We start from the raw sequence: 26,901 nt of genomic DNA on the forward strand, positions 1-26,901 counted from the left end.
GATAAGTTCCTTATAGATTTTGGATACTAGCCCTTTATCTGATATGTCATTTGCAAATATCTTCTCCCATTCTGTCGGTTGTCTTTTGGTTTTGTGGACTGTTTCTTTTGCTGTGCAAAAGCTTTTTATCTTGATGAAGTCCCAATAGTTCATTTTTGCCCTTGCTTCCCTTGCCTTTGGCGATGTTTCTAGGAAGAAGTTGCTGCGGCTGAGGTCGAAGAGGTTGCTGCCTGTGTTCTCCTTTGGGATGTTGATGGACTCCTGTCTCACATTTAGGTCTTTCAAACATTTTGAGTCTATTTTTGTGTGGGGTGTAAGGAAATGGTCCAGTTTCATTCTCCTGCATGTGGCTGTCCAATTTCTCCAACACCATTTGTTGAAGAGACTGTCTTTTTTCCATTGGACATTCTTTACTGCTTTGTTGAAGATGAGTTAACCATAGAGTTGAAGGTCCATTTCTGGGCTCTCTAGTCTGTTCCATTGATCTATGTGTCTGTTTTTTTGCCAGTACCATACTGTCTTGATGATGACAGCTTTGTAATAGAGCTGGAAGTCCGGAATTGTGATGCCACCAGCTTAGCATATCTTTGTCAACAGTCCTCTGGTTATTCAGGGTCTTTTCTGGTTCTATACAAATTTTAGCATTATTTGTTCCATTTCTTTGAAAAAAGTTGATGGTATTTTGATAGGGATTGCATTAAATGTGTAGACTGCATTGACATCTTCACAATATTTGTTCCTCCAATCCATGAGCATGGAACGTTTTTCCAATTCTTTGTGTCCTCCTCAATTTCTTTCATGAGTGTTTTATAGTTTTCTGAGTACAGATTCTTTGCCTCTTTGGTTAGATTTATTCCTAGGTATCTTATGGTTTTGGGTGCAATTGTAAATGGGATCGACTCCTTGATTTGTCTCTCTTCTGTCTTGTTGTTGGTGTATAGGAATGCCACTGATTTCTGTGCATTGATTTTATATCCTGCCACTTTACTGAATTCTTATATGAGTTCCAGCAGTTTTGGGGAGTCTTTTGGGTTTTCCACATAAAGTATCATATCATCGGCAAAGAGTGAGAGTTTGACTTCTTCTTTGATTTGGATGACTTTTATTTCTTTTCGTTGTCTGATTGTTGTGCCTAGGACTTCTAATATTATGTTGAATAGCAGTGGTGACAGTGGACATCCCTGTCATGTTCTGGACCTTAGGGGGAAAGCTCTCAGTTTTTCTCCTTTGAGAATGATATTCGCTGTGGGTTTTTCATAGATGGCTTTTATGGTATTGAGGTATGTACCTTCTATCTCTATACTATGAAGAGTTTTGATCAAGAAAGGATGCTGTACTTTGTCAAATATTTTTCTGCATCTACTGAGAGGATCATATGGTTCTTATTCTTTCTTTTATTAATGTATTGTATCACATTGATTGATTTGTGGTTGTTGAACCAACCCTGCAACCTGGGGATAAATCCCACTTGGTCATGGTGAATAATCCTTTTAATGTACTGTTGGATCCCATTGGCTAGTATTTTGGTGAGAATTTTTGCATCCATGTTCATCAAGGATATTCGTCTGTAATTCTCCTTTTTGATGGGGTCTTTGGTTTGGGGATCAAGTAATGGTGGCCTCATAAAATGAGTTTAGAAGTTTTCCTTCCATATCTAATTTTTGGAACAGTTTCAGAAGAACAGGTATTAATTCTTCTTTAAATGTTTGACAGAATTCCCCCGGGAAGCCATCTGGCCCTGGGCTTTTGTTTGTTGGGAGATTTTTTGTTACTGCTTCAATTTCCTTGGTGGTTATAGGTCTGTTCTGGTTTTCTATTTCTTCTCGGTTCAGTTTTGGCAGTTGATACATCTCTAGGAATGTATCCATTTCTTCCAGATAATCTAATTTGCTGGCATAGAGTTGCTCATAATATGTTCCTATAATTGTTTGTATTTCTTTAGTGTTGGTTGTGATCTCTCCTCTTTCATTCATGATTTTATTTATTTGGGTCATTTCTCTTGTCTTTTTGATATGTCTGGCCAGGGGTTTATCAATCTTGTTAATTCTTTCAAAGAACCAGCTCCTAGTTTCGTTGGTCTGTTCTACTGTTCTTTTGGTTTCTATTTCAGTGATTTCTGCTCTGATCTTTATTATTTCTCTTCTCCTGCTGGGTTTAGGTTTTATTTACTGTTCTTTCTCCAGCTCCTTTAGGTGTAGGGTTAGGTTGTATATTTGAGACCTTTCTTGTTTCTTGAGAAAGGCTTTTATTGCTATATAGTTTCCACTTAGGGCTGCCTTTGCTGCATCCCAAAGATTTTGAACAGTTGTGTTTTCATTTTCATTGGTTTCCATGATTTTTTTTAATTCTTCTTTAATTTCCTGTTGACCCATTCATTCTTTAGTAGGATGCTCTTTAGCCTCCATGTATTTGAGTTCTTTCTGACTTCCCTCTTGTGATTGAGTTCTAGTTTCAAAGCATTGTGGTCTGAAAATACACCGGGAATGATCCCAATCTTTTGGTACCAGTTGAAACCTGATTTGTGACCTATGATGTGATCTATTCTGGAGAATGTTCCATGGGCACTAGAGAAGAATGTGTATTCTCTTGCTTTGGGATGGAATGTTCTGAATATATCTGTGAAGTCCATTTGGTCCAGTGTGTCATTTAAAGTCTTTATTTCCTTGTTGATCTTTTGCTTAGATGATCTGTCCATTTCAGTGAAGGGGTTTTTAAAGTCCCCCACTATTATTGTATTGTTGTCAATGTGTTTTTTTGCTTTTGTTATTAATTGGCTTATATAATTGGCTGCTCCCATGTTGGGGCATAGATATTTACAATTGTTAGATCTTCTTGTGGGATAGACCCTTTAAGTATGTTACCGTGTCCTTCCTCATCTCTTATTACAGTTGTTGGCTTATAATCTAATTTGTCTGATATAAGGATTGCCACCCCAGCTTTCTTTTGGTGTCCATTAGCATGGTAAATGGTTTTCCACCCCCTCACTTTCAATCTGGTGTTGTCTTCGGGTCTAAAATGAGTCTTTCACAGACAGCATATCGATGGGTGTTTTTTTTTTTTTTTATCCAATCTGATACCTTGTGTCTTTTGATTGGGGCATTTAGCCCATTTACATTCAAGGTAACTATTGAAAGATATGAATTTAGTGCCATTGTATTGCCTGTAATTTTCCTGTTACTGTGTTCCTTTCTGTTCTATGTTACTTTTAGGCTTTCTTTTTGCTTAGAGGACCCGTTTCAATATTTCTTGTAGGACTAGTTTTGTGTTTGCAAATTCTTTTAGTTTTTGTTTGTCCTGGAAACTTTTTATCTCTCCTTCTATTTTCAATGACAGCTTAGCTGGATATAGTACACTTGGCTGCATATTTTTCTTAGTGCTCTGAATATATCATGCCAGTCCTTTCTGCCTGCCAGGTCTCTGTGGATAGGTCTGTTGCCAATCTAATGTTTCTACCATTGTAGGTTACAGATCTCTTGTCCCAAGCTGCTTTCAGGATTTTCTCTTTGTCTCTCAGACTTGCAAGTTTTACTTTTAAATGTCAGGGTGTTGACCTATTTTTATTGATTTTGAGAGGGGTTCTCTGTGCCTTCTGGATTTTGATGCCTATTTCCTTTCCCCAAATTAGGGAAGTTCTCTGCTATAATGTGCTCCAATATGCCTTCTGCCCATCTCTCTCATTCTTCTTCTGGGATCCCAATTATTTTAATATTGTTTCATCTTATCGTATTGCTTATCTCTCGAATTCTGCCCTTGTGATCCAGTAGTTGTTTATCTCTCTTTTTCTCAGCTTCTTTATTTCCATCATTTGGTCTTCTATATCACTAATTTTCTCTTCTGCCTCATTTATCCTAGCAGTTAGAGCCTCCATTTTTGATTGTGCCTCATTAATAGCCTTTTTGATTTCAATTTGGTTAGATTTTAGTTCTTTTATTCCTCCAGAAAGGGTTTCTCTAATATCTTCCATGCTTTTTTCAAGCCCAGCTAGTAACTTTAAAAATCATCATTCTGAACTCTAGTTCTGATATCTTACTAATGTCCATATTGATTAGGTCCCTAGCAGTCAGTACTGCCTTTTGTTCTTTTTTTGACGTGATTTTTTTTTTCTTTCTTGTCATTTGTCCAGAGAAGAATAGATGAATGAGAGAAGAAAATGCTAACAGTGTAACAATGTCCCTAGAAAAATATACATTAAACAATGCAGAAGAGGCCTGATACTGGGGAAAAGAAAGGGAAAGAAAGAAAAAAGGAAAAGAAAAAGAAGATTAAAAAAAAAAAACCTAAGAAACAAACAAACAAAAAGAGTATGGTCAAATATGATCAGGCTGGTGCATAGATCAGTGCCAAACACTAGATTTTGGGCATATTTTGGTCTGTTGGAAGAAAGTGCCTCCCACAATTTTAAAGAAAAGAAAGCTTATATATGTACAAAAATAAGGGTAAATACAATGAAGGGATGCAATATGACTGTAAAGATGAAAATTATAAAAAATTTTATAAAAGGAATTGATAAGAAGTTGGTTGAAAAAGGAAAGAATAGGATTAAAAAAAAGGAAACAGGATTAAAAAATGGAGAGAATGTGATTAGGCAGGAGACTAGAACAAAGGCGTACAGTAGAGATTTAGGGTATATTTTGGTCAGTTAGAAGAAACTGTACCCCAAAATTTTTAAAACGAGAACAATTTATATATATATACCAAAATAAGGTTAACCACTATGAAGGGATAGAATGTGACTCTTCCAGAAAGTGGTCGCTTTTCTGTTCAGAGAGTTGTTGTGATTCTTTTCTTCGATCTCCTGTTGAGTTTGTAGGTGTTCAGAATGGTTTGATCCCTATCTAGATGAATTCCTGGGACCAGACGAAATTTAGGTTTCCTACTCCTCCACCATCTTGTTCCTCCCTGACAACATTACATTTTAATCTAACACAAGCCTTTGCATGCCTCTCTTGGTGCTAGATCAGACCTCATAATATAATATAATATAATAATATAATATAATATAATATAACATAATAATGTAATATAATGTAATATTATATATATATATAATATGCCCTTTATGTTATAAATACCCAAAGCATGGAAACAATACTGACTTCATTTTCTGCGAAGTATTTACCCTACATTGTCTTGAGACCCAAATAACCTGATTTAATTCCAATTAGCAATTAAATAATTGAATTCTAATTATATCAAATGAGCTCTAGATACTAAAAAATTGCACAATGGATGTATAATGTATCCACACCAATTAGGATGATGTGATTACATTACTAACTTCATACTAATCCTCTTCTAGGAAGAAGGTTAAACCAGAAAATACTGAACAGTAATTCAGATGATACTTGATAGAGAATTAGGAACCTAAATTAAAAGTTAAAAAAGAAAAGGATATAGCTTAGTGTTCAAATAAAACCCCTCAAAGTTCAAAACTTTTAATTACTCAGAGACAGAAATTTAATTCAGTAAATAGAAATAGCAATTTATCTTCAGATGCTGTGCTAGTGTGTTATATTTCTTGGTGTGGTGAATTAAAAATGAAATGTGACTGGCATTCTACACTGGTAATTGGAACTACTTCTTGTCTTTTGTTATACCTTGCCAAGCAATCACTGGAGTACATTTAAAAAAATTAAGGGGCGCCTGGGTGGCTCAGTTGGTTAAGCAACTGCCTTCAGCTCAGGTCATGATCCTGGAGTCCCGGGATCGAGTCCCTTATCGGGCTCCCCGCTTGGCGAGGGGCCTGCTTCTCCCTCTAACCCTCCCCGCTCTCATGTACTCTCTCTCTCTCTCTCTCTCATTCTCACTCTCTCAAAATAAATAAATAAATCTTAAAAAAAAATTAAAAAAAAAATTAAGAAGTTCAAAAATTTTTTAAAGAGTCCAAGCCCTCATAAACACACAAGACCAAAGAAACCTGCCCAGAATTTTTTCTTTTCTCTTTTCTGTTTATATTTATTACCACTGAATTATTTTAAATGGATTGATTGTATATTAGCTTCATTTACCTCAAGCCTCACATATTTTAATAATTTGGCTACTCAGAGAAACTCAGAACATATGACTACAATTAATGTGACATATATAAAAGTTGTATTTTTTTCAGTGATATAGAAATCTTCACACTTATTTTCATTTCTCATTTATTATTGTTTTAATGACACTGACTTGGAACAATGTAAGATTCTGTATAGATGAAACAAAATATTTGTATAAGAAATATAAGAAAATATATTGAATCACTTTTATTCTACTTGGTACTTTGTTTAGAAAATATCAAGTATTAAACTGATAAGAACAGAGACTACACTTGATCTTAGCCAAAAGGCCGAGAAGCGATTATAAAATATCAAGTATCCATTTGCAATTAAATATTATCTGATTGTTAAATCTCCCACCCATTGAAAATAGGTTAATAGAGCAACTCCGGCCTCTTGGATACTGTTGGTAGAACCAGTCTTTTTTTTTTTTTTATGATTTTATTTGTCAGAGAGAGAGCAGAGAGAGAGAGAGCACAATCGGGGGGAGTGGCAGGCAGAGGAAGAAGCAGGCTCCCCACTGAGAAAGGAGCCTGATGTAGGACTCCATCGCAGGACTCTGGGATCATGACCTGAGCCGAAGACAGACGCTTAACCGAGTGAGCCACAAAGGTGTCCCATAACGAAAGTCTTTTAATAGAAGTTTGGCAACTCTGTAATATATATTATTATTGATACAAATGAATTGTTATAAAAATTGCCATTGACAATTTTAAGGCTCAGTTTTTACTGAGATATTTATAAAGCACGACTCATTTGTGCTAATTGGGAAGTGCACACACATGCACATATGCATGCACGTGCACACACATGTCACACACACAGTTCCCAAACTTCATTTTTAAAATTCCATTTTTAAATTTTTCATTCCATTTTATTTTATTTTTTATTTAAATTCAAGTCAGTTAACATATGCTGTATTATTAGTTTCAGGGTAGAGTTGAGTGATTTATTCCTTTGCATATAAAAAAATTTCATTTTAAAGATAACCATCACCAACATCGGGTCCTATCAATTCACGGTACACTGATGGGCTGGAGAAGGGCATGCCTCTGCCTTAATCACCCCAGTCTCCCACTGTTTTTCTTTCCTACAGTGGGAGCTAGTAGGTAGGTAAGCTTGCCCAACCTACCTGCCAACTTCTTGTCACTTTTCTTCATTCTTCTTTTATTAAAGATTTTATTTATTTATTTGAGAGAGAGAGAGCATAAGCAAGGGGAGAGGCAGAGGGAGAAAGGGAGAAACAGACTCTCTGCTGAGCAAGGAGCCCGAGGTGAGACTTGATCCAGGGACTCAATCCAGGGACTCAAGGATCATGACCTAGCCGAAGGCAGTTGCTTAACCAACTGAGCCACCCGGGCGTCCACTTTTCTTCATTCTAGGTCATCTCATTCTGCCCTAATTGCCGTTTGTTTATCATTTATGGCTCTCACTTTAAATATATATTCCTGTCACTGCCTCTCCTCCTAAACTTTTCAGTTTCTTTTATTTTTAACTTTAAACTAAGTGGTTCCATATCAAAATATTTTCAGAAAATTTCCCTTCTATTAATTGAAGAAAACTGAAACTGAATTGTTTGAATTGTCTAAACTTAAAATGACAAACTTCAGGGACAGAATTGTTGTATTTCTTCTAAATGTTCTGCAGAATCTAGGGCATTCCAGGTGCTGCGTTTCCACGTAAAGGATTCCTTTCTTTACTCATAAAAAGAACAGGCAAGTATTTATGAAGCTGATGCTGAAAGGCAGAATAAATCCTTAAATCCTCCTCAACTTAAGACTGTTGAGAAAATAGCTTACAGAGGACTTACAGTCTTGTTTTTGAAACACAGCTCAATTCTCCCCAATGTATTGCTTTATTCATAATGTGAAATTTTAATATCAAAATGTCAAATAAAGGGGAGAATATGATTTCTACGAAAGTGAACATACGAGAGGGGATACAAGTACCAGGAGAGGAATTCTGTTTTTTAACAAACTGATTAAGCATGGTACATATTTAAAAGCACAACTATGTATACACATACCCACCCCCACAAAACAGTTCAAAAGTAACCGTGGCCTATCCAGAATTGGAGATATCTATACTGGTATCAAAATAGATCTCCAATCTGACTTCTATGTTTGCCCTTATACATTTTTCTCTTTTCTATTTACTTTCTATCAAAAAAAAAAGTATTGCAAAGAACCTTCCTGTAGTCATTATACAACTTCAATAACTATCAATAATTTGTCATTCTTGTTTCATCTAGGCTACTACTACTTTTTCCTGGAGTATTTAAAAAAAAATTCAGATTTCATTTGGATTTGTTTATAAAACATTTAAGTCTCTGTATGTTATTAATGATGAGTAGATCTCTAGTAAAGGTGAAAATAGGCAGGACTAGGCACATATGAAGTGGTTGTGAGAATCATGTAATCAATCATTATGATAACGTTTTTTATTAGGGTTATTGACATACTAAAGGCTTAGGGAGTAAGGAAATATTCAACCTGTAAAATGACTCAGTTTTATCAAAATCAGATCCAAAAGGTCAGGCTGGAGCCTGCAGGCCCACTGTGATCATACTTAGCTGGTTCTCCTAAATCTTCTGCCAGAATCCAAGGACCTGCTTCTGCTATTTCCCCATTTGATGGCACCTAAGATAAACTGCACTGCCAGAAAGAACACATTATTAATATTAGTCAATGTTGAACATACCAAACGTTTTGAAAATAATGTAAGCTGTTTATTTTTCCCATCAAGTTATCTTTCTGTTCATGTAGAATTTAGCTCATATGAGCTAAAGGTCTTCTGTGGCTTGAGCATGCTCTTTTCATTTATCTCCTCCCACTCACCCCACCCTAATTGCTTTCAGTTGTGTCTTCCCCTGTCCTCCCCCTGAGTCACACTCCATGCCAGGATCATACATGCTCTGTGGAAGGGGCGTTATGGAGAGATAAAAGGTGCAGGGAGTGGGTGCAAATAGAACAGTATTTACAACCTTCTTCTAATGTATAATACCAGTGAGACTTTGAGAAATGTGCTTCATCTCTGCAATTTTCCCTATGTGTTAAAAAGTATAAGAAAATAACTCAAAAGTTAATTGTGAGTGTTAAATAAGGAATGTAAAATGATTAAGTAAGCGCCTGGCATATAGCAAGTATTTCCTAAATAGTAGCTCTATTATGGTTCTACTTATTCTGGTGATACAAAGGCATCCAATAGCTTGTGAACATCAGCCACACATCACGACTGTGAATTGATTGAGAACTGGAAAAGGAATTAGCCTTTGTAGCATTCTTAGTTACAGTCTGAAGTGAGCTTTTTGTTCTCTAAGCTGAACTAGAATATATTTTATGGCAGGCATTTTATACTATGTTTTCTCTCTACAAGTCCAAGAACAATACTAGGTATACAGTAGATACAGATGACATTATTGCTAAATTTGAATGTTATCACTGCTGATATCCATGTCCTAAGGATGATGGAACTACTTAATCAGATCTGAAATATTATTTTCATTAGAAAACAATAAATTAAAATGCTTAAATTACTCATAACTTTTATTTTCTTATGTATTTTTTATTTTTGTTCACCATCTTTTAGTTGTACATAGACAAACATTTTTACATAATTCCTACTTTATATAAAGACTCTAAATAGGACATTTAAAAATGAGGTAACCCCTTCAATATGTTATTATATTAATACTATATTAATGCTATATTACTATATCATTACTGATTTTTCTTTTGTTTTACATTAGTCTTGTTCCTTATCCAAATAGCTAGCAGTTGAGAAACAAGAATGAGAATATATCACCCATGTGCTGCCTCTGCATGATTCCGTGCCTCCATTTTGATCCTTATATTCTCCCAACTCTCAAGAGAAAAAAAAATTGTGCAGTAGTCCTAGTAAGGTGAATTCATGTACTTTGCTTTTCAACGAACAAAAACAGATTCTAAAATGTTTAAAATTTCAAAAAAGATACTGTCAAGAATACTATCAAAAAGATACAGTATTCATGGATTTATGACATAGTGTGAATGGAAATCAGTTCTCAACTCCTTATATAAACAATTAGTCTAGTGTTTATTTAACTATCATGCATGACTAGGAGAGCTATTTGGGGAAAAGAAACTAAATATAATACAAGGTGTATATAATTTGTTATTTTCATGCTCAAATGCCTCCTTACTCAGAATTGTGTAGCATCGGAGTATATACATGGTTAAATCCTGCTGTGTTTGAAATTAACCACATTAAACACCCATTGGTGTGATTAGTACAACTCAGCAGACTCTGGGTTGTTGAATTTGTGTCTATACTCTTGTAAGACAAGGATTTGGTTGATTGTATTATTTACAAATTTTTTGAAGTTTATCAAAATTCAACTATCAAAGGGTAAAGGAGAAAAATAACATGTATAAGCACATAATATGTGGCTATACTGCCAATATCTCAATCTCAGTTGGAGACACTCACTGATATTTCCAGTGCAGTGAATAGAAAAGCTGCAATCACAGTTGTATTTTGCCAAGAGCAATGGAACTGTTAGTTCTTTTAAATGAGTGAACCTAAAAACAAATTAAGTAAAATGATTACCTTCTTCCGCAGCTTGTCAAGAGTCCCAAAGTGTTCATTTTCAATGACACTTGGTGGAATCTTACTCCACCCTCTTCTGAAGGCCCAAATTCTATTGAAATGCTAATGAAACTAATCAGGTTGTTTCTTTTTTGAACTTCTTTTTGTCTTTGAGTCTAAACTCTTCCTATCTGAGATGCTGATTTCACTTACTGATTTATTGTATTTCAATAAATAGTATTTCAAGTTTGTACATTCCTTTGTCTGTAGGGGTAGGAATTAGGGAAGGGAAGGAAAAAAAGAAAAAAGGACTATGAAAGAATGTGTCTAGTTTCTTCAAAGTGATAAATCACTTCCAGATTTTGATTCCACCTGGATGACTGCAAATTTGGGTGCATCAGAATCTAAAGACTAAACAACTAACAGAAGGCCTGTCAAAGGATTAAGTTAGATGTGGCAGAAGGCAACTCCTGCAGATTCTGGAAAAACGGCTAGGCTTGGGTTATATTTAGACAGTAGATCTAACAAGTAAGCACAAAGAAGTTTTGGTGAAGGTCAATGTTCCTATATAGGGAAGAGAATGTCACTTGAGACAGGGGAGGTATTTTTGACATGGTTATATTAATTTCATTTCCTACTTTTTTCTTTAATACATTTTATTTTATTTTTTTTTAACTGGTATAGAACCTACAAAGAACAGTGAAGACAACTTTCAGATCAGATCTCAGTGATCACCAGTTTAGGAAAACCACTATTCTCACAGAACTGTGTCTAGTTCCACACCAGTCCTAAATTCTGAATATTTAGGAGTAGAAGAAAATGGTGCCATTTTGGGGAGAAGGTGAATTCTAGATCTAGAAATTTAGCATCATAGATTATATTCTGCAAGTCTCTGAGCTTCAGTTTACTGTGTTCAATTCCAGGAGCATGTAGTAATAATATGAATGTTCTACATGTTGCATGTTGTACATACCACATCCTAGAAAGAATATATGCATGTGCATATATGTATCTGTGTGTGAAATTTTAGATAAAAAGCTTTAAACATAAAGGAACATTTCTAATTGTTTCCATGGATAACCTATTAGAAGTTGGCTGAAAAAGATTTAACTGTTATGTGTAATAAAATGTTTTTTCTACTTGTTTTTAGGGGAAATTTGTGCATCAATGGAAAATTATGCATTGTTAGAGCTCACACATCTTGGTTATTCAATTCTAGCATTATACTGCTTTTGAGCTATTTTAAAACTCTAAATTATAGATAATTGATAACAATGCAAAATCTTGTTTATAGATATGCTAATTCTATCCTGTAAAGGTTCAATTTACTTCCCTCTCCCGATGTGAAAGGAGCCAATTTTGCCTCTATTTGCATATTCCTTCAATGTTTCTGATATATAAATGTGTGTTTTCTTTGGATTCTCCTTTGAATGGGTCGTTAATATCTTACCAGTTCCCTCATTAATAGAGTTAAATAAACTTTATAATAAGTATTATTATTATATGTGTATAAGAGTCACCTTTTTTTATATTATTATTATACTTTCCCAGGCCTAATAGGTTTTCTAGATTTTTTTTAAATGTAGGTAATAGAACATAAAAAATATATATGTACTTAGAAATATACACACATTTAATATATATATTTTTGCACTGTATGTTTTATTTATTTTTTTTTTTTTAAAGATTTTATTTATTTATTTCAGAGAGAGAGAATGAGAGACAGAGAGCACAAGAGGGAAGAGGGTCAGAGGGAGAAGCAGACTCCCTGCCGAGCAGAGAGCCCGATGTGGGACTCGATCCCGGGACTCCAGGATCATGACCTGAGCCGAAGGCAGTCGCTTAACCAACTGAGCCACCCAGGCGCCCCTGCACTGTATGTTTTATTCTTACCAGTTTTGTTGAGATATAATTGACGAATAAAAATTGTATATATTTAAGGAGCACAATGTGATGTTTTAATATACATATTTTTTCTATTTCTGTGAAAAAAGCTACAATCCAGCTAATTTACATATCCATCACCTTACATAATTACCACATTCTTTTGTGTGTTGTGAGAACCCTTAAGATGTACTCTCTTAGCAAATTCAAGTACACAATCCAGCATTATAAACTAGTCATCATGCTGTGCATTAGATCTCCAGAATATATTCATCCTGCATAACAGAACCTTTGTCTCCTTTGACCAACATCTCCCCCACCTTCCAACCCCTGGTAAACACAATTCTACTCTCTGCTTTTATGAGTTGGACATTTTTAGAATCCACCATTAGTGAGATCAGGAAGTGTTTGTCTTTCTGTGTCTGGCTTATCTCATTCAGCATAATGTCTTCTGGGTTTATTCAAGTTGCAGCAAACGGCAGGCAGGGTTTACTTACTTCTTTTTTTAAGGCTGAATACTAGTCCAATGTACACATTTACCACATTTTCCTTATTCATTCATCTGTCAATAGACACTTAAATTGTTTCCACTTCTGGGCCATTGTGAATAATGCTGCAATGAAAATGGGAATGCAGATATCTCTTGAAGATACCAATTTTATTTTCTTTGGATACATACCCAAAAGCGGAATGGCTGGATCATATCGCAGTTTTATTTTTAATTTTTTGAGGTACTTTGATACTGCTTTCCGTAACGGCTGTACTAATTTACATTCCCACCAACAGTGTACAAGGGTTCTCTTTTTTCCACATGTTCACAAACACTTGTTATCTTTTTTGTCTTTTCCATAAAAGCCATTTTAACAGGGGTGAGGTGATGTCTAATTGTGGTTTTGATTTGCATGTCTCTGATGATTAATGATGTTGAGCACATTTCTATGTACCTATTGGCCATTTGTATGCCTTCTTTGGATAAATAAAGTCCTTTTTAATCAGGTAATTTGTTTTTTGATATTGAGATACATGAGTTCCTTATATAATTATCGGATATGTGGTTTGCAAATATTTTCTTTCATTTTGTAGGTGGTACAAGTTGATTGCTTCCTTTGCTGTGCTAAAGTTTTTTAGTTTGATGAAATACCATTTGTCTGTTTTTGCTTTTATTACCCGTCCTTTTGGTGTCAGATCCAAAAAATGATTGCCCAATGTCAAGAAACTTTCCTCTATGTTTTATTATAGTAGTTCTACATTTTCAGGTCTGACATTTAAATTTTTTTTTTTATTTTGAGTTAATTTTTGTATATGGTGTGAATTTTTTGTACACGTATCAGTTATTTATTTTTCTGCATATGAATAACCAGTTTCTGCAAGGACCATTTATTGACAGACTACCCTTCTATTTATTTATTTATTTATTTATTTATTTATTTATTTATTTGAGAGAGAGAGACAGTGTGAGCCGGGGGAGGGGGAGGGACAGGGAGAGGAAGAAGGAGAGGGAGAGACTCTCAAGCAAACTCCCAATGTGGGGCTTGATCCCAGGATCCTGAGATCACAACCTGAGCCAGAACAGAGTCAGACGCTCAACTGACCGAGCCACCCAGGCACCCGAAGACTATCCTTCTCTTTGTGTATTCCTGGCACCCTCAACTAAGATCTGTACACATGTGGATTTATTTCTGGGCTCTCAGTTCTATTGGTCTATATGTCTGTTTTTATTCTAGTTCCATACTGCTTTGATTATTATACCTTTGTAATATAATTTGAAGTCAGAAAGTATGATGCCTCCAGTTTTGTTTTTCTTGTTCAAAATTGTTTTGGCTATTTGGGACCTTTGTCATTTTGTAAAAAAAAATTATGATTTTTTTTCTATTTCTGTGAAAAATACCATTGGAATTTTGATAGGAATTGTGTTGAATCCCTAAAATATAGTATGTACAATTTAATATTAACTCTTCCAATCCATAAAAACAGAGTACCATTACATTTATTTGCTCTTCTTCATTTTCTTTCATCAAGATCTCATAGTTTTCAGTGTACAGGTCTTTTACCTCCATGGCTGCATTTATTCCTAAGTATTTTATTCTTTTTGATGCTATTGTACATAGAATTGTTTTCTTAATTTCTTTTTCTTTTTTGGGATAGTTTATTGTTAATGCATAGGAATGCAATGGATTTCTGTATGTTGAGGTTTTATCTTGCGACTTTACTTAATTTATTAGTTTGAACAGTTATTTAGTGGAGTCCTTAAGATTTTCTGTATTTAAGATCATGTAAACTGCAAATAAAAGCACTTGTACTTTTTTCCTTTCCAATTTTAATGCCTTTCATTTCTTTCTCTTCTCTAATTGTTGTGGCTAAGACTTCCTGTACTTTGTTGAATAGGAATGGTGAGGGTGAGGATTCTTGTCTTGTTCTTGATCTTAAAGGAAAAACTTTCTGCTTCTTATCACTGAGTTTTATGTTAGTTGTGGGTTTGTCATATATAACTGTATTATGTTGTTTTTTCTTTTATTTCTACTTTGTTAAATGTTTTTATCATGAAAGAGTATTTTGTCAAAAGCTTTTTCTATAGCTATTGCAATGACTAGGTGATTTTTATCCTTCATTCTGTTAATGTCTGTTACACTCATTTTCTTTATAGTGTTATTCAAACCTATTGTTTCCATATTGGTTTTCTGTCTGGATAATCTATTCAGTGTTGGAAGTGGAATACTGTTGTATAGTTGTTTATTTCCCTTCAATGCTGTTAATAGTTGCTTAATACATTTAGGCGCTCCAATGTTGGGTGTATATATATTTGCAACTGTTATATCATCTTGATTAACTGACCCCTTTGCCATTATGTTATGACTGTCTTTGTCCCTTTTGAGAGTTTCTGACTTAAATTCTATTTTGTGCAATGTTAGTATAATCACCCCAGCTCTCCTTTGGTTATCATTGCATGGGATATCTTTTACCATACCTTCACGTTAGCCTCTGTGTGCCCTTAAAACAATATATATTTAATAATATGCAGATATTTAATACATAATTTAAAGATTCATAGAGAGAGCTGGAATATTATCTGTTAAACTGTTACGGTGAGGCAGGAGGTTGAAAAGTTTCAAAGGAATTTTTTGGTTTGTTTTTACTTTCTAGTATATCTGTTTGTGTATTTGACTTTTTTATGTAGGATGTGCTATTTTTATAATTAAATTAAATTTTTAATATATATATAATATATATAATAATAATATAAAAATAATTTTTTATAATTAAATTAAATTAAATTAAATTAAAAAAAGGAAACATAAAACAAATAATAGCTATTCACCCAATCAGATAACAACTACAGGAGGAAGAGACTTGTTTTAAATTTTTATTCTTGCTCTAAATGTATAGTGAGCAAAACACTTTGAATACTGTGTATTAAGTTACTTAATAGTAATGAAAACATGAAGAGAAGGGGCGCTGGATGCCTCAGTCAGTTAAGTGTCTACCTTTGGCTCAGGTCATGATCCCAGGGTCCTGGGATGGAGCCCCACACTGGGCTCCTTGCTGAGCAGGGAGCCTGCTTCTCCCTCTCCCTTTGCCTGCTGTTTCCCCCTGCTTGTGCTCTCTCTCACTCTCTCAAATATATAAATAAAATCTTAAAAAAAAAGAAAAAAGAAAATATGAAAAGAAATGAACCAAAGTTCAGCATTACTCATAGATATAACAAAAATAGTCTCAGCTTATATGAAACTTTGTTTTTCCACCCTTCACACACTAGTCAAAGGGAAGGCTGTAAACATTATGTACTTTTCATCTTATCACCATAGTATAGTGTCAAGCACTGAAAGTCAATGCATGCCTGTTAATATTTATTTATTTTATTTATTTATTTGAGAGAGAGAATGAGGGAAAGAGAGAATGAGGGAGAGAGAGAAAGAGCATGGGGGGGAGGGTCTAGGGGGAAGCAGACTCCCCACTGAGCAGGGAGCCCAATGTGGGACTCGATCCCAGGACTCCAGGATCATGACCTGAGCTGACGGCAGTCGCTTAACCAACTGAGCCACCCAGGCACCCATGCCTGTCAATATTTTTAGAAATATTTTTATCTCTGTAATATTCTTGTGGCTCACAGATTCCCTACACTATTCAAAGACAAAACCATGTTAATTTTTCATTTTCTATACTACGGTTTCAATTATAATAACAAATTGTCTTTGGTTGATATTTACAGGAGAATTTGAGAATAAAAGTTGACAATTTATTCTGTCCTTTGTGATATTAAACACAAGCTATAAAAAATGATGATATCTCTATTTGTATGTGGGATGTCATTCACTGAAATCTATATCCAAAACTTACTCATTGGTTTATTTAATCATTAATATATTTATTTCTTAAACAACAAACAAACAAACAAACAATAGAGCTTATTGAGAATTATCTGTGTACCAGGCCCTGGTCTAGGCTTTGAGATTCAGAAGTGGACACACTCATACCCTTGTTTTCTGTTCCCATTTCAAAGCACAAGATATAAACTTCTTACTTTCTTACCTGTGACTTCTCCAATCTCAGTTCTATGCCAGGGCTTTACATTTTCTGTTTCTTCTGCTTAGAACACTTTTTCTCCTTATTATTGAGAGGTTTCTTAGTTTTGTCTTATTTATTTTTTGTCTTTTCTCAACTTAAATGCTATCCCTTTCAAGAGTCATCCCTGCAAACCATTCTTGACATACCAGGCCTTGGTACTTTCTATCATGTTACCATATTTTATCTTCTTGAATGCCTTTTCCACAACTGAATTGTTTCATTTTTATATTTGCTTTTATATCCATTGTCTTAAATTCTCTATTTGTATATATGCTTTCTGAGGGTAGGAAATAATATCTTTTGTTTTTATCATGGTTTCCTCGGTGCTTACAGAATAATTCTCAACAGATATTGACTGACTTGTAGAGATTACATTTTGTGGGGGGGGGACACTGGTAAACTACATATCTATCTCTATATAATTCGATATCTACACTGCATCTATATCTATAGTCTTTATATCATTTTGTAGCTGAAACGACCTTTCACAGCCACTAACTCAAAAAGGGAACCAGTGAGTCTGGCATGCTACCATGGCCAACTGTTCCACCCTGGGGAATCCCAAGGGGATGGACAAATTGGAAGCACTGCTCCTGGTTGGGTTTGCAAACACTGCTGCTGAACAAATCTGTATAAACTCATCATAATAGAAGCCAATGACTCAAAAGATGAGGGATTGGAAAAGACAAAGGGGGAAATTTATTTCGGGTCCTAGCAGCCAGAGGAGGTGGCAGGCTCAAGCCTTAACAACTGACCTCTCTGCCAGCAAGATGGACACCTAGAGTTTTAGAGAGAGGTTCAGAGAGGGTATGTGCAAGAGAGCAGACAAGGAATGTGTGATCATTGGTGGGGACAGGTATGTGTACAGCTCATGATCATGGGCAGGGAAGGGGATAGGTAAAGTGTGGTCTTCTAGGCATTCTGTTGTTATTATGGTGTTTTTGGTCTGGTGGTTGGGATGTTCTAGGTCATTACAAAACATCTTATTTGATGCCTCAAAAAAGTATGATAAGAAATAAGCACAATGGGTCTTAGTTTGAGTGTGACTTAAGCAATCTTGTCTATTTCTGGTTTTAACTGTTTGGTCTAAATTTGAGCAACAAGATTCACTAGCACTTTAGAAAGCTATAATTCTTAAGTAATAAACTAGAAGAGTAGAATAGAGCATGATTTGCCAAGTGTGGTCTGGATCAGCAGCATCTGGGAACCTGTGAAATTACTGTCTTTACCTTTACCAATTCTAAATCAGAACCCTGAGGATGGGTCTCAGCAATCTATGTGTTAACCCTCTAGATGATTCTAATGCAGTTCAAAGTTTGAGAACCACTGGAATGAAAAATTGGGGGTGTTTTCTTAGGTGCCTATTGCAACACTGAACTACACTTTGTATATTGGGTTGTGTGTAATTCAGTCCTTTACACTGACATTGGATGCTTTAAGGCTGTAGTTTGTGCCCCCTGTGCTTTGCTTCTTCATCATAACCTCCTCAGCCCACTTTAGCCTATTCATTTCCACAAGTCTGCAGGTCTGAGGTCAAAAGACTGGCAGATGATCTCACTAGAAGCACTATGGGAAACTTTGATAGAAGAGGAGTGATTTTTCAGTATAGTGAGCTCAGTTCAGGTAAGCTGTGTAGTTATTTATTTAGACCTTACTGTGTCGAAGACCAAAATAATCCTAGGTACTTGACATTTCCATGTTTGACTGATTTTGAGATTTTGTATGCTTTATATTTTAAATGATACTTTAAAGTATCATTGAAAATGACTTCTTTAAAACTAACATTCAAACATCTTTTCCAGTGTACAAGCTACAAAGCTATAATGAAATGCAAAGAAAACATTAATGTATAATGATATAGGAAAGATGTTAGGGTTTGAGGCCGATGGTCAAGAAAGAATTCTTGAGATGTCTTTGATGCAAAAAGGTGGTTTTAGAAAGAGCTGCACTGGGGTCATGAGGAGTGGCCCATTATATACTTTCAAGTTGGGAGGGGATTTGGGATAGCGTAAGTCTCTAAGGAATTTTGGAAGCAAGGTTTCCAGGACCTTGAGGGGGTCAGCTGTTGTTAGGAAAAGATCATTTATTACCGCCTAAAAATACCTTAGTCATGAGACCCTTCAGATGTATAACGGTGGGCCATATGCTTGGGGAGTGACTGCCAACATGTATCTTGGGGGTTTAGAGATAAAGGAAATTTCTAAAGGAATTTTTATATGTTAAAGTAGACTTACAGGATCCTGCAGGGAGAGGGAAGTTAAGGCTAGGATTGCCCTTTGCCCTTAGCAAAGGCAGTTGAGTCCCTAGAAGAATGCACTCTAACTATTTCAAGGACTTGTCAGTGGGCTGTAGGAAATTCAATAATTTTTCTTCTGACTTTGTTTGCCACATCATATAATACAGAAAGAATCCTTCTGTCATTAGCTGTGCTACTAACTTCAAGCAGATTACCTGAACTTTAGGCAGGGAGTTTCATTCGTTCATTTCTTCTTTTAAGACATAATGGTGTTATAGTTAAAATAAAACGGTCCAAAAACCTCTTTCAACTTTCAGATAGAGGGATATTAAATTAGTTGTATATGTCCATCTATGTAATTTTGTACATATGTATATTTCAAATGCTTGATACTCCATAGCAGATAAAAATCTATATCAGCATTTTAATTTTAATTGAATAAATTAAATTATTTTAAAATAAATAATTTATTTTAAATGAATAATTTATATTGCATTTTATGAATTTAGCATATTATTTAATTAAGAAAAAATCTGGCATTTCCAATTTTTTATTAGAACTATAATTTTATTTTTTTTTAAAGATTTTATTTATTTATTTGAGAGAGAGAGTGAGAGAGAGAGAGAGAGCACATGATGGGGGGAGGCTCAGAGGGAGAAGCAGACTCCCCGCTGAGCAGGGAGCCCAATGCGGGACTCGATCCTGGGACTCCAGGATCATGACCTGAGTCGAAGGCAGTCGCCCAACCAACTGAGCCACCCAGCTGCCCCTAGAACTATAATTTTAAATGGTCCTCATTGATTCCAAGCTCCTGAATTAATGGATCAAAAGAAATTCTGATATTGATTACCTAATTTCTTCTCGGAAATATTGTCTCAATTTATCTCCCTACTGACTGGGTTTGAGAAGTTTTTCTTAGCAATGTGGAATAGCATTATTGTTTTTACCTTTACCAATAAGAAGGTGAAAAAAAATGGTCCCTCACTGTCATAACTTTTAATACTTTGATAGAAAATTATAGCACTTTTTACCTGTTTATAGCACTTTTCATTTCTTCCTCTGAGATTTTTCTGATAATAACCTTGGTCCATTTTTAAAAACTGATATGTTGGTGTTTGTCTTAAAATTTCATATATTTTTATCATATATCATTATTAAATTATATGGCATATATTTTTTAATATTTTAATAAATTTGTAGTTTGTCTTTTTAAAAATTTTTAATGGCGTTTTTCATTGTACAGAAATTTTATCATCTAATTAAGGCTTTTATGCTTTATGCATCCTGAATTTTGTACCATTTATAGCTATGCCTCCTCAGTTTACAAGGAATGTATGTATATGTGTGTATGCTTCATATTATGTGGGCTTTATACCTTTACATTTCATCTCGTATCTCATCTATATTTCATTCTGGTGTTAAGTTAGAGATAAGGATAGTTTTTTTCCCTCAAATGTATGGAGAAAGAGAGCACAATATGCTATGCCAAAAATGCCTCTCTGGCAAAACGATTACCTGAGAAACAGCAGATACAGAAAAAGCTCTGAAATGGAAGGAGTAGAAGTTACCCTTTTGTAAAAAAAAAAAAAAAATTTACATTTATAAGAGAAATCTCCATTTGTAAGGGTGTCTCCTTCTCTGTACCAGAAGAGAAGGATGACTAATCTCTTGAAACCCCTTATCAATGGAGAAGGCCAGCACTTAAATCTGCATAACAACCTTATCCTTGCTCACCATCTTTTTCCTGATACCCTTCAATTAATAGCCCCTTCCTCCATTCCCCAACATCTTTCTTTTGTCTTTAGCTGAAGTTGTTATTTAAGGTAGTGGCTTGGGCCATTTTAAAGAGTCAGTCAGTGGTCCTAGGTATCTTCCTTGTATACAAGAGGTATTAAATTTCTGTTTGTTTTTCTCCTGTTAATCTATCTTGTATTAAGGCGAGAGTGGTGTTGCTTAGCCAAGAACCTAGAAACATAGAGGGAAAATTAGTTTTCCTCCCCTACAATTACCAAATATATGTATATATTTTTTACATCATATCATGTATGTATCCACACAAGCAGCATTATTATCTTCTATGTTTTAGGCTCTGCTCTACGAATGGAAAAACAGCAGTGGAAACCACAGACAAGGGATCTACTCTAATGATGATTAAGTACCAAGGAGGAATTACAAAAATAAATAAACTATTAAATTTTAAAAAGGTAACAGAATGATAACTATTTTAATTATTCAAAATGGATTTTAAAAAGGATAGGGTGGAAAGCAGAATTCTAAGACGACATCAAGATTCCCACTGACACAAGAAACAACAGGTGTTGGTGAGGATGTGGAGAAATGGGAACCCTCTTGCACTGCTAGTGGGAATGCAAACTGGTGCAGCCACTCTGGAAAACAATATGGATGTTTCTCAAAAAATTAAAAATAGAACTACCCTACTATCCAGCAACTGCACTACTAGGTATTTACCCAAAGAATACAAAAATACTAATTCAAAGGTATATATGCACCTGATGTTTATCGCAGCATTATCTACAATAGCCAAAATATGGAAATAGCCCAATGCCCATCAACTGATGAATGGATAAAGAAGATGTGGTACACACACACACACACACACACACACACACACACACACACACACGTGCGCATGATGGAATATTAGCCATAAAAAAGAATGAAATCTTGCTATTTGCAACAACATGGATAGAGCTAGAGAGTATTATGCCAAGTGAAATAAGTCACAAAAAGACAAATACCATATGATTTCACTCATATGTGGAATTTAAGAAATAAAACAAAAAGTAAAGAGAAAATAAAAACACAGGGAGGCAAACTAAGAAAGAGACTCTTACCTATAGAGAACAAACTGATGTTACCAGAGGGGAGGTGGGTAGCGGGGGATGGGTAAAAGAAGTGATGGGGATTAAGGAGTGCCCTTGCTATGATGAGCACTGGGTGTCGTATGGAAGTGTTGAATCACTTGTACGTATTGTACACCTGAAACTAATATTACACTGTATGTTAACTAACTGGAATTAAAAAAAAAAAAGATTCCCACTGTCTGGTACACATATCCTGTATACTCCCCTTGTTCTGAGTGTAGGCAGGACCTGTGAATATGATGGGATAGGCGCTCCCCTGATTGGGTTACATTATATGGCAAAAGTATGGCACAGTCACTCCTTTTATTCCATTATGTTATACAAGCCTCCATCTTCAACAGTTGGAGAAAGAGTATCCTACTGCCTTTGATGAAGTACCCCAGATTGTGAAAGAGTCAATAGGGAAGACCTGAGGGCAGGCTTTTGATGCTAAGATAACTCTAACCAACAGGCTGCAAGAAAATGTGAACCTCAGTCCTATACCTGCAAGAAATTAGCTTTTGCCAACTACATGAATAAACTTGGAAGAGGACCTCGAGCTCTAGAACATAGTCCAGCCAACTGCTGGATTACTGTGTTGTGAGACTCTAAGGAGAGAACCTGGAGCACAGAAAACTAAAACAGATGAGAATAATTTAAAAGAACCAGCCCTGCGATCAAAGAGCAGGCCATTCTTGGCAGTTTTCACATGGGAGCAATGTGATCCAATGTATGCTTTTAAAGATCATGGTGGTTACTCCAGGGAGAATGGATTTTAGGAAGGCAAGAAGGGAGGAGGAAGACCATTGCTGTTGAAATACCATAGGCAAGAGAAAAGAGTGACTTGGACCATAGTGGTTGCAGAGAAGATGTAGAAGATTGGACAGATACAGGATGAGTTTTAGAGGTTTCTCATGAACTGGATGTGAAAGCTGAGAGAAGCAGAGGAAATAGGATAATTTTTTTATTGTTTTATTTTATTTTTGGGGGGCAGATGGGGGACAGAGGGAGAGAGGGAATCTTAAGCAGGCTCCATGCCCAGTGTGGAGCCCAACGTGGGGCTTGATCTCAGACCCTGAGATCATGACCCAAGCCAAAATCAAGAGCCGGATGCTTAACTGACTGTGCGAGCTTTGCGCAGTGGCAGTATCGTAGCCAATGAGGTTTATCCGAGGCGCGATTATTGCTAATTAACTGACTGTGCGACCCAGACACCCTGGAAATAGGATAATTCTTTCATTTTTGGCTTGAACAACAAGTACCATTAATATTTAGTCTTTTTTTCCCTTAAGATTATCATTTTAAGCTAATAATTGCTTTAGTTATACCACCTGAGATTTGATATGCAGTATTTTCATTATCACTAATTTCTAAATAAAGTTTGGTAGCCACTGTGAGTTTTTCTTTTTTATCACATGAATTATTTAAAGTTATGTTCAACACCTATAAAAGTTTTGGATGTTTTAGTTATGTTTTTGCTCTTGATTTCTAACAGTTGCATGTAGTCAGAGAACGTGATTTGCATGACAGAAATCCTTTGGAATTCGTTGGAACTGGCTTTGCAGCTTAGTATCTGACAGTTGGGTAAATGCTCCATACTATTCTTTTATTGAATACACTATTATGTAAATGTCCATTAAATTAAACTTGCTAATTGTCTTATTGAAATTGTGCAGATGCTTACAGATTTTTTTGCCTGTCAGATCTCTCAATTACTAAGATAGAAGTGTTTAAAATATCCTACCATGATAATGAATTTATTAATTTCTGCTTTAATTCTGTAAATATTTGCTTTATGTATTTTAAGTCTGCTTCTGGGAGCATACAAATTTAGAAACATTATTTGATGCCAAACCAACACTTCTTTTTCTATTTCTCATGAGACTTTTTACATTCAGTCTATTATTTGGTTTAGCAATGCCAGCTTTCTATTGGTATTTGCCTGGCATTTATTATCATACAATTTTATTACAAACTTTTTGGTGTGTGTGTCTTTAGGTTGTAGGTATGACTCCCGTAAATTGTATGTAGTTAGAATTTTGTTTTTTTTCAATCTGATAATCATTGTTTCTTGAATTAGAGAGCTTACTCCATTTACATTAATTGTGATTATTGATAGATTTTTTTATTATAAAAAATTTCAAAATGTACAATGGTAGATTAGTAAAATAAACCCACCTGTTGGAGTTAATTCTCCACAGGTCTCTTGTATTTCTGCCTGTCTTATGAGCAGAGGACCTGACTGTATTTATTCTGGACTATCTTTTAAAAATTGTTTCTATAGTGAACAGCCTTGGAAGCTGGAGATAATGTCTATCTCTAGACTGAAGGACAGGTTTATTTTCTGTTCAGTATAATAAAGATAATGTCTCCCTTTGGGACAAAGTTAAGGTAAGCTTATAGCCCATTATAAAAGATTCTGTTCCCCAAGCTCAAGATTCCTTCTCCCATAACATGATGTATTTCATGCATAAGTGATATTTGGCCCTTTTCATGTTGTCTTATGGGAACTGGGGCACAGGGACCAGCTCTGATACTCTGGCTATTACTCTTACTGTGAGTGACAAAGTCCTTTGTCTTTGACCATGAAATTCTATATCTTTTGCCAGCATTCATGAAACTGTGGCAAGCTAACTTGTTAACTTATAAGTAGGGTAAAATCTCAGAATCTTCACAATTCTTAATATCCCCTACCTCCAATATCAGTTAATCACTGGCTGAGGGGTGGTTCCTGACTGGCATAATCTCCTAGGTAAGGCAGTTCTCTTTTGATGATGGCCAATTCTTTGTAGGAGGAAACAACTGTGAGCTACTAACAGCCAAAACTATAGCATCTGTGTTCACTGGCCCTATAAATGGGATCTGGTACATCATCAACAGCATCCACTGCAGGAAAAAAAATAAAAAATAAAAAATCTACAATTCCACTGTAGTTTTAAGTGTGGATGTTTTATAGTAAACCCATGGAGGATGGGAAGGACTCCTCCTAATGGAATTGTTCAGACATCAACACTGATGACACCATGTTCACCAAGAACACATGCCAAGGTTTTTTAGTCACCCCATGAGACTTTCTGGGAAGAGCAGGGCAGATGCAAGTTGGTCCTGATGGCTAGAATGAAGTGAGACTGAAAGTAAGAATGTGGTTTAGAGGTGGGGCTGGAATAAGTGTTTCCACTAGAGGGCTTAGGTTTGCATGGTTTTAACTTCCCACTGGCACCAAGGGAAGAAACATACCGGTTTTGTTTGTTTTTTAATCAGCTTGCCCAAATGTGGGGCAAAAGGGGAAAGGGGAGTTTGGAAAGCTGTCATTAGTCAAACATCAAAACCGAAGTCTTTACTACGAAGAACTTTAGCCAACTCAGGTGACTTGAACTTAGTTTACAAACCTACTTGGAGTCTGGCTTATGGTTACAAATTCTCAGGATAGAAATTTTGGCTCTTCCAAAAAAAAGAGCAATTTTAGCTCTTCATTCAGTACCAGAGTTGAAGCAGCTAAAGTTTTCTTGCTGTCCCATTCTGTATGATGTTTTATTTCTTATTCTGTCTTACAAAGATGGTATGACTGTTTGGGACCCCAGCTTTATGCATAAATCTCTTAAACCACTTTTTACCTTACATAGGCCATAAACCTACATGCTATACCTCATAATACTTTCGGAAGCCAACAAAATACAAACCATGGGTTCTACACATGCCTTAATTTATATCCCAGGACTCCTACTTTCATTTTGTTTTGTAGATTCCATACTTCCTTGTCACCTTAGTTACAAGTGTGTGTGTCAGTGTGTGTGTGTGTGTGTGTGTGTGTGTGTGTGTGTGTGTGTGTGTGTGGAGAGAGACAGACGGGGGGGCGGGCAGAGAGGGGAAAGAGAGAGAGAGAATTTCAAGACTTACAGCTATTTTTAGCAAAAGGGCTATTCAGAGTGTTTAGATTGTCATTCTCTTGGAAACAAAGTTTTTGTTATCTTGTTGTACATTGTGAAATAATTTATATGAGATGAAAATACATGTCACTAATAAAACTAGAAGTTATCAGTTAAACTAATGAGGGACAGAAGCAGAAAAATGTTCACTTTTAGTCTGGAAGTCTGGCCTATTGCCTGCATAGTTCCAATAAGGATCAATATACACTGGTTGCTACATTCTTAAAGGGTCTCATGACTGTCTATATATCCAGTAGTTAATAACAAAGTGAATAATAAGCACTAGAGAAATCTTGCAAAAGTAGTTCTGAGTAGAAATTTGAAGAAGACATTTATGATCTAATACTCCCTGTACTCCCCCCCCCCCCCGCTTGAGTACTTGAGTACTAAGTATATAACCATGAGCTTCAGCAAAGGAGTAGCTCTTTCTGTTCATGGGTCCTATCCCATACTACTTAAATAAAGTTACTAAGATGCATCTTACAAGATCTCAAGAATTCTTTCTTGGCCTTTGCACTCCATGACCCTGCAACATTTTTGGTGGCCTGCACAGGGATTACAGAGTGAATCCAAGAGTGTTGGTGCAATTTGGTCTCTTTTATTCCCCCAGCCTCTACTTCTTACTTGTTCTTTTCTGGTAATGTCTTGAATAGTATGACACTTCTGAACATGTCTTGTCTGAGCCTCTTGCCTGTGGCTACACTATGCAGAGGGACAAACTCCTGCCTCCCACAGGCACACTAGTACCTTGGTCGTAAGGGCTCTAGGCTCAGAAATCAGGCTCTAAGTACTTCTAGCTTAGATATGTCAACTAACTCGACAAT

General features: G+C 35.6%; 1 long non-coding RNA gene and 2 pseudogenes across 7 annotated transcripts in view; 1 reads left to right on the forward strand and 2 right to left on the reverse strand.

The window, feature by feature from the left end:
- LOC112811057 (uncharacterized) overlaps window positions 1-26,901 on the reverse strand; it is a 107,367-nt gene that overhangs the window by 50,848 nt on the left and 29,618 nt on the right. For 4 of the 7 annotated variants that reach the window (XR_012381996.1, XR_012382000.1, XR_012381998.1 and 1 more), the window contains one exon: window positions 8,491-8,692. The exons of 2 other annotated variants lie outside the window; for them this stretch is intronic. This is a non-coding gene — a long non-coding RNA (uncharacterized lncRNA). Of the gene's footprint in view, window positions 1-8,490; window positions 8,693-26,901 lie in introns of those variants that run through there. One more of the 7 variants, XR_012381999.1, reaches the window with a different exon arrangement.
- LOC112813320 (U2 spliceosomal RNA) lies at window positions 6,215-6,340 on the reverse strand (annotated as a pseudogene).
- LOC112813166 (U4 spliceosomal RNA) lies at window positions 23,281-23,413 on the forward strand (annotated as a pseudogene).

Source organism: Callorhinus ursinus, unplaced genomic scaffold (genome assembly GCF_003265705.2).
Source record: "Callorhinus ursinus isolate GAN/ISIS: 27379988/994484 unplaced genomic scaffold, GSC_fseal_2.0 scaffold2, whole genome shotgun sequence".
NCBI classification, from domain to species: Eukaryota; Metazoa; Chordata; class Mammalia; order Carnivora; family Otariidae; genus Callorhinus; species Callorhinus ursinus.